This window comes from Canis lupus, chromosome 20 (assembly GCF_003254725.2).
Source record: "Canis lupus dingo isolate Sandy chromosome 20, ASM325472v2, whole genome shotgun sequence".
NCBI classification, from domain to species: domain Eukaryota; kingdom Metazoa; phylum Chordata; class Mammalia; order Carnivora; family Canidae; genus Canis; species Canis lupus.
Window position 1 is genome coordinate 48,511,846 of NC_064262.1, and position 8,937 is coordinate 48,520,782.

Consider the following 8,937-nt stretch of genomic DNA (forward strand, 5'->3'; position numbering starts at 1 on the left):
GTGGGGAGGAACAGGGTAACAGGAGCAAAGGCTTTGAGATCTGGCCGCAAGAAGGGGGAAGGCACGAAGAAGGACATCCTTACCACCGCCACCACCACCACAATCCGGCCTGTCAGCAAGTCCTGGCGCCCTGCCTGCAGATAGACCCCCAACTCTTCCCACCTCTCCTTCTCCTCAGCCCTCCCGCCTTGGTTTAGATCTGTCATCTCCGGAAAAAAAAAAAAAAAAAAAAGATCTGTCATCTCCGGCCTTGGTGTTCTGTTCCCCTCCCAGTGGCCCAAGGGCACGTGGGAATGCCTGAGTCGGGTCGCACCCCTCCTCTGCTCAAGAGCCCTCCATGGCTCCCACCTCACTGGTAAGACCCCAAGTCCTCCCCGCAGCACAGAAGGCCCCGTGCGGTCTGCTGTGTCACCACCCTGCTCTCACCTGCTCCTGTTCTTCCCCTTGCTCACTTGGCTGCAGTTTTCCTTGTGGAAAACACAGGCACAGTCTGACCTCAGGGCTTTTGCACAAGCTGCTGCCCCTGCCTGGAACATTCTTACCCCAGATAACCTCATGGTTCCCTTCCTCCTCCCCTTCATGTTTTGGTTCAATTTCCTGATCCACCCGTCAAATCTAAATGTAATCCCCTCCCATCCTCAGCACCCCAGCTCCTCCCAATCTTCTCGGTTCTTGATTCTCTCTAGCACCTCGCCACCCCTCATGATGGAATATAGCTACTTACCCTGTTTGCGGGCTGCCCCCACCCCCAGGAGACTGGCAGCTCCAGAGGGAGCTGGACGAGGTCCATTCGTGTCTCGGCAGTGCTGGCACACAGCCTGCATGCACCCAGTAGGGCTCCATGCTTCATAGTCCCCACCCCCCACGCCCCTGTCACTACCCACCACTGAAGGAAACCCCCTTCAGGCTTCCTGATCTGGCCCTTGCTGGGCTGTCACATTGTCCCTCCTCCTTCCCTCTGCCCTAAAGTTCCAGCCCTGCTGACCTATTTGGCAGCCCCAGGACAATCTTGTGACCTCTTCCACAACAGGGAGGCAGGGACAGGATGGGTCAGATGGGAAACTGGGCACCTGGAAGGCTGGGCCACTGGCTCGAGGTTCCTCAGCTAGGAAGTGGCTAAGCCAGGATTATTCAACCAATAACAACAACAATAATAATACTATTCATATTGTACTGTATGGCATTATATTATGTATTTTGATCATTGTAGCTACAACAGGAACACATCAACCTGGTGGAAGATACCTGGCACCCCACAGGGATTGAACTCACTTATCTTCCCAACAGCCCTGGAAGGCCAAGTGCCGTGATTTCCGTTTGACAGACTCAGAGCACTGAAGTGACTTGGACAGTCACAGGGCGCCCCCACCTCAGATCAGAGGTCCTGGGAAAACCCCATCTCTTCCCCTTTGGGACCGTGTGGTCTTGGGCAGGTGATGCCCCTGGGTCTCAGTTTCAACTGTGAAATGGCTGGAACCTCGCCAAGCACGGGTGAGGGCCATAGGGAGAGCACAAATCGCAGGGGCGTAGCTAGGAGCGGAGGCTCAGTGAACAATAACTGTGGTTCTTAGACACATCCCTTCTCTTAGCTACAGTGGTGGGGGAGGGGGTGGGGGGAGACGAGGGGACCCCAGTGTCCTACCTCCAGGCGTCTTGTGCCACCTGCTTCTGCCCAGCACCCATCCAAGTCCATGCTGAGGTAGGGGGTCAGATGGGGTCTCTGGGTGGAGGGGGGTGACAGGAAGCCCCCTGCCTGGGAGACAATGGCAGAGGAAGGGGCTGGGCCAGCCCCCACGCGGATGAGCCCAGCTGCAGGCTCCAGGAGGGCGGCACAGCTATTGTGAGGCCAGACAGCTGTCCCCAAGCCAGGAAGCCCCAGGAAGCCAGGGAAAGAAGTGGGAGGTCGCGGGCCAACCCTGACCCCCCGACCCAGGACAGACCTGACAATGGGCTCTTTGTCTCCTCCTGCAGGCTGGACACCTGGATTCCCCCAAGGGCCCCCCTCCCACATCCACCTGACTGGGGGCTCCTGAGGCAGAGCCCTGGCTAACCCCAGCTGGCATCCTCCTAACCCCCACCACCCACACTGCCCAGCCCAGCCTGGGGAGTTAGGAGGCAGCGCTGAGCTGGGCCATATTTATAGTTCCCTGGCACTGCTGAGCAAACTTCTAAATATAGACACCAAGCTATTTGGGGCCTCGGCCCTGGGGCGGAGTGGGAGTGGAGGGCTCTGCACGTGTGCCTCCCTGGCCTGGGCCCTCAAGACTGCTTGGGCCTCTTGGTCTTCTGGGCCTGAGGCTGTGAGGACTCATGGGGGACAGTGTGTCTGCACGAATGGGGGGATGCAGAGCTATGCCAGAGTACCCCACAGCCACAGCACAGGGAAACTGCCTGAAAGGGGTGGGGGCACGTTCCAGGCCCAGGAGGAGGACATGCATTTGTGCCTGGTGTCCCAGTGTCCCATTCCTCCATTTCTCTCACCTCAAGACCCATGAGGGTAGGGAAAGTGGGCTGAGCTGTCACCACAGTGTTCTCTCAGCTTCTAGGAAATAAAGGCCTCCAGGAAGTTGCGGGAGCAACCCTGAACCCCAAACAAACCCCAGCTCTCTTAGCAACCTACTTCCCCTTCCCCATCAGTGCTGATCTCACTGGTGGCAGGTGGGAGGGGGCCGTGACATGGCTGAGGGTAGGGGTGGAGCTATAAATAGCTGGTTTATAAGCAGCTGCCCAGCCAGCCGGGGTCCAGGGTGGCCCTGGAGCCCAGCGGGCTTCTTAAGGGCAGCTGGACCCCAGAGTGTACCCAGCTTCACCCCTTCCCAGCAGTTGCTAAGATTTGGGGAAGTAATGGGGACGCAGGGGACAAGTTGCTTAAAACCGGTGATGTCAATGATTCTTTAAAGCAGCACCTTAACATGATGGCCATTGAGACTTTAATGGGAGCTTAGTGCTTTCTCAGCAATGGACTCAATCATACAGCCAGTGAAAGAGAACCCCAGGGGTGTGCCACCAGATGGGTGGGCTCTTGGGAACAGGCTTCTTTCTTATTTTAAAAACTTGAGGGTAGGGACGCCTGAGTGGCTCAGAGGTTAAGTGTCTGCCTTACCAGCCCAGGGCGTGATCCTGGAGACCCAGGATCGAGCCCCACGTCGGGCTCCCTGCATGGGGTCTGCTTCTCCCTCTGCTTGTGTCTCTGCCTCTCTCTCTCTCTCTCTGTTTCTCATGAAAAAATTAAAAACAAACAAAAAAACTTGAGGGGTTCCTGGCCCGCTCAGCTGGTGGAGCATGCAACTCTTGATCTCAGGATTATGGGTCTGAGCTCCACATTAGGTGTAGAGATTCCTTAAAAATAAAATATTTTTTTAATTAAAAAAAATTTTTTTTTTAGTAGGCTCTATGCCCAGCATGGAGGCCAACATGGGGCTTGAACTCAGGGAAACTGAGATCAAGACCAGAGCTGAAAAAAAAAAAAAAAAAAAAAACATTTAAAAAAAGGGATCCCTGGGTGGCGCAGCGGTTTAGTGCCTGCCATTGGCCCAGGGCGCCATCCTGGAGACCCAGGATCGAATCCCACATCGGGCTCCCAGTGCATGGAGCCTGCTTCTCCCTCTGCCTGTGTCTCTGCCTCTCTCTCTCTCTCTCTCTCTGTGACTATCATAAATAAATAAAAATTAAAAAAAAAAACCATTTAAGACCAGAGCTGAGATTAAGAGTTAGACACTGAACTGACTGAGCCACCCAGGTGCCCCTAAAAATAAGATTTTTTTTCCAGATTTTATTATTTATTTGACAAAGAGAGAGCACAAGCAGGGGGAGCAGCAGGCAGAGGGAGAGGGAGAAGCAGGCTCCCTACCAAGCAAGGAGCCAGATGCGGGGCTCGATCCCAGAGCCCTGGGACCATGACCTGAGCCTAAGGCAGACACCTAACTGATTGAGCCACCCGGACACCCCTAAAATCTCTTAAAAAAAGAGTGAAGTGCAAAACTCTTTTTTTTTTTTTTTTTTTTTTTTGTGAAGTGCAAAACTCTTAATTTATTTGACAGGTGTCACAGTAGAATTTTTTCCCCAGCTCTCTGAGGCATAATTGACCAATACATCGTGATGTGCTTAAAGAGTATGACGTGGTGATCTGAGGGTAGTAGAATCCTGAGGAAAAAAGAAGTGCCGGAAGCCCCACACAAAAGCCACCCTCATCCCAAAGGTCACATACAGAGAAAATGAAACAAGAAAAGGTTTGAGCATAAAACATATAAGAACACTTTTTAAAAACCAGTGGGGGAGAGAATAAGAAACAGAAGCCTGGGTGCTGGAGGGAGAGCAGGGTCCCGTCCCAGCTCACAGTGGGGGGTGTGGGGAGCAGGTCGTGCGTGTGCCTCTATGGAACCCCCCCCAAAAAATTAATGAATAGTTTTACGCGGGTCATGGATAGAGCGACGGTCACGACCATTCTCTTTTCATTGACTCTGGAAACCTGAGCCCTTATAAATATGTTTTGGAAATTTTTAAATGTTTGAAGGCTTTAACGAGAAACACTTAAAGGAAGCGAAGAGAAACGAAAAACAGTACTGGGGAGGCCCACGTGGGGACAGGGAGCGGAGGGGGGTGGCAGTGGGTGGTGTGGGTGGGAACCAGCAGCCGCCAACAGGAAGCCCTGCAGTCCCAGCTGGGAAGGCTGGGCGACACTCGGGTGACACTCGGGGGGCACTTCCGCCTCTTCCTCAGGGACCTCTCAGCCTCTTCCCCATTCCGCAAGGGCTTCTGGGAGTGGAGGGCTACAGGCTGACAATGCCCAGTGAAGGTGGGCCCCGTGGGGGAAGGCAGAGGGTTCGGCTGACGGCCCACATCAACGTCTCCCTGTGCCTTGGTGTCCCCACCGGGGCTCCCTACGTCACTGGTTCCTGGGGTCCTGGGCCACGGTGCTGGTGCTGATGTCATGACCAGTCCCAGAAAGAAGTGATGTATTTGGGGATCCAGGGGCTTCAGAAAGAATAACCCCCCCACCCCAGCACTCTATCAGATCGGGTCTCCCTTCATCCAACTAGAGGATGGTTTGGCCATTCCCCAAAATGTTAAACAGAGGAACCCCGAGACCTAGGGTTCCACTCTTAGGTAGATGTCCGAAAGAGCTGAGGGCAGGGACTCCAACAAATTGGGGGAAACAACCCAAGCATCCACCAGTGGGTGAATGAATCAACGAAATGTGGCACATGCATGCGATGGCCTATTAGCCACAGGAAAGGAAGTTCTAATACATCCTACGACGTGGACGGAGGGGCTGGTTGCACTGCTCTGTGAATGAGCCAAATGCCACTGGATTGTTCACTCTTGGATGGTTAATTTTATGGCATGTGAGTTTCACCTAAATGTATATTAAAAAAAAAATTCTAAGCAGGTCACAGCAGTGTCCCCCACCCTCACCCTGGCCATCTCTCCTGGCACAGCCTCTCCTTTGTGGCTCTCAGGCCACCCCTCAATGCATCCTGCCCCTGCCCTGAGAGGAAGCAGGCACCACCCTCCTCCTTTTACAGATCTGATGGTCATGCATTCACTCAACAAATACGCCTTGACAGGAACTGGGGGTGCAGGTGTGAACACACCAGGCCTAAACCTCTGCCCTTTGGAGCTGATGTCCAGTCCCCGGGGAACCCATGAATGTGATAGAGAAGCATACTGTGGAAGACGTTAGGAACGGAAAATTAGGCAGGCCAACGAAGGAGGGGGTGTTGTGGGTCGCCAAACTAAACAGGGCAGTTGGGGGAAGGCCCCACCAAGAAGGTGACATTTGATGAAAGACCTGAAGGAGGTGAGGAAAAAGGAGCCATAAAGCTACCTGGGTAAGAGCCTTCCAGGCAGAGGGAACAGCCTGTGCAAAGTCCCTGAGGCTGGAGTGTGCCTGGTGTGGAATAGCAAGGATGCCTGCGTGGCTCAAGCCCAGGGAGTGAGGGGGGAGACAGGAGGGAGGAAAGGCTGGGGACACTGTGGGGTGAGATTGTGTGCAGCAGGCGATGAAGCCAGAGGAGGCGATATTCAAAATACTTAATACTTAGCAAGACGCTTGCAGCTTCAACAGTACTGTCAACCCCTCGTGGCTTCTCTCTCCTCCCCTCCTCTCCGATGGCCTCTGTGGAGCACCTGGGGGACCCAGACCTGCCACTTGTTTCCATCGTTCACTGTCCAACCTGCTGTGGCCGTGGCTGTGTCACCTTTACCTCCAACAGCGCCTGCTGAGCGACGGTTGCACAGATGGGTGTCCAAATCTGTGTTTATCACGGCTGTGTCTTTGACACCTTTAAACATCTCGGTAACCTCTTTCTTTATACATTTATTTTCCTTTTTGCCTTTTTAAAAATTTATTTATTAAAAATATTTTATTTATTCATTCATGAGAGACACAGAGAGAGAGAGAGGTAGACCCAGGCAGAGGGAGAAGCAGGCTCCATGCAGGGAGCCCGACGTGGGACTCGATCCCGGGTCTCCAGGATCACGCCCTGGGCCGAAGGTGGTGCTAAACCGCTGAGCCACCCGGGTTTCCCCAGTAATTTTTTTTTTTTTTTTTTTTTTTTTGAGAGAGAAGGAAGGGCAGACGGAGAGAACGAACCTTAAGCAGGCTCCATGGCCAGTGCAGAGCCTGATACGGGGCTTGATTTCATGACCCTGAGACCCTGAGATCTCATGACCTGAGCTGAAATCAAGAGTCGGATACGCAACGGACTGAGCCACCCAGGCGCCCCCAACTTTTTGTCATTTTCTTCCTTTCTCCCTCCCGACCTCTCTCTCTCTTTCTCTCTCTGCTCCCAGGTTCCTGGAGGTGCAGACATAGCCCTGAGAGTGAGCGACTCCCTCAATTTTGCCCCCAGGGCCTCCCTGTCCCCACCCTCGTCTTGGCAGCATCATTTATCGGATTTAATCACCCACCTCCGCCCCTACCAATCCAGGTCTTTTTTTCTGCTTCTTTCTAGGGATGTCTCAGGTCTCCTTTTGTGGCAGCAGCATAAAGATTCCTTTCAAAATAAATTCATTTAAGAATTAAAAGAAAAGGGGGCAGCCCCAGTGGCGCAGCAGTTTAGCGCCGCCTGCAGCCTGGGGTGTGATCCTGGAGACCTGGGATTGGGTCCCACAGCGGGCTTCCTGCATGGAGCCTGCTTCTCCTTCTGCCTGTGTCTCTGCCTCTCTCTTCACTCTCTCTGAATGAATAAATAAATAAATCTTAAAAAAAAAAGAATTAAAAGAAAAGGGATCTCTGTGTGGCTCAGTGGTTGAGCGCCTCCCTTCAGCCCAGGGCGTGATCCTGAAATCCTGGGATCGAGTCCCACATCGGGCTCCCTGCATGGAGCCTGCTCTTCCCTCTGCCTGTGTCTCTGCCTTCCTCTCTCTCTGTGTCTCTCATGAATGAATATATAAAATCTTAAAAAAAAAAGAATTAAAAGAAAAGGAAAAGCAAGTTGATTGGAGGAAAAATCTGTGGTCCATGGAGAGAGGAACGGATGGATGATGTTTATGAGCCACCAATCAAGTCTCTGTGAGCCACCAATCAAGTCTCTGGTGCAGGAGATGAGGACAGGGTGGCTCACCTGGGTTCCACATGTGGGTGAGAAGCCACCTTGGCCAAAAGTGTCCTCAGTGGTGCTCCTGGGAGCCAGGACGAGAGGGCCCCTCTGGAGAGACAGCATCATTTTCTTCTGAGTGGTCTGAGGAGGGACTTTTCTGAGAACATTTCACATCAGCACCTTGGATCTTAGGGCAAGGGTGTCACTGGGGTTTTCCCTGGCCCCTGGTATGGGTCTTGTTGAGTGACAAAGTTCAGCGGCACCTGCCTCTGAACGGTGCAGGTTCAAGGAGTCAGCGCTGGGGGACCCTGCAGGCTGCTCAATTGCCTACCAGGCCAGGCAGCACTGACTTTGGTGAGGAGACTGGCACCCACATCTTGAGGTTTCCGTGAAACAGAGTCATTAAAATCCCCCAGACAAATGGGCAATGAGCACAGCAAAAGATGCTCAACATCACCAACAAACAGGAAAATGTGAATAAAAACCAACCCCAGCAAGATACTATCTGTAGTATAACAAATGACTACTGTGAAAAAAAAAATGAGAAGCTTGGGTGGCTCAGTGGTTGAGCCTCTGCCTTTGGCTCAGGGCGTGATCCTGGGGTCCTGGGATCGAGTCCTACATTGGGGTCCCCTCGAGGAGCCTGCTTCTCCCACTGCCTATGTCTCTCTCTCTCTCATGAATAAATAAATAAAATCTTTAAAAAAAATCAAGTGTTGGCTGGGATGTGGAGAAATCGGAGTCTTTGCGCAATGTTCCTGGGAATGTAAAAGTGTGCAGCTGCTGTGGAAAACAGTCTGGCTAAAAAGTTAAACAAATTTACAGCCTATGATCCAGGAATTTGTCTTCTGGGAATCTATACCTGAAAGATGTGAAAGGAAGGTCTCAAAGAGATGTTTGTACACCCGGGTTCATAGCAGCATTATTCGCAAGAGCCACAAACTAGAAGTAACCCACGTGTCTATCGGTGGACGAATGAGTAAACAAAACGTGGTGGATTCACACAATGGAATATTATTCAGTCTTAAAAAGGAAGGAAACCCTGAGACGTGCTGTAACATGGATGAACCTGGAGGACATCATCTGCCTGCGAAAAAGCCGGTCACAGAAAGACAAATGCTGCCTGACTTGACGTATATGAGGTAATGCAATTAGTCATGTTCACAGAAACAGAAAGGAGAAAGGTGACTGCCGGGCCCCGGGGAGGGGGCCGATGGGACTTGTTGTTGAGTGGGTAGCGAGTTTCAGCTTTGCAAGATGAAAAAGTCCTGGAGGCTGCTTTCACAACAGCGTGAATGTACTTAAGGCTCCTGAACGAACAGGACGTGTAAAAATGGTGAAGATGGTAAGTTTTAGGAGATATGTTTTTTGACACTTAAAGTTTTTGAAAAAA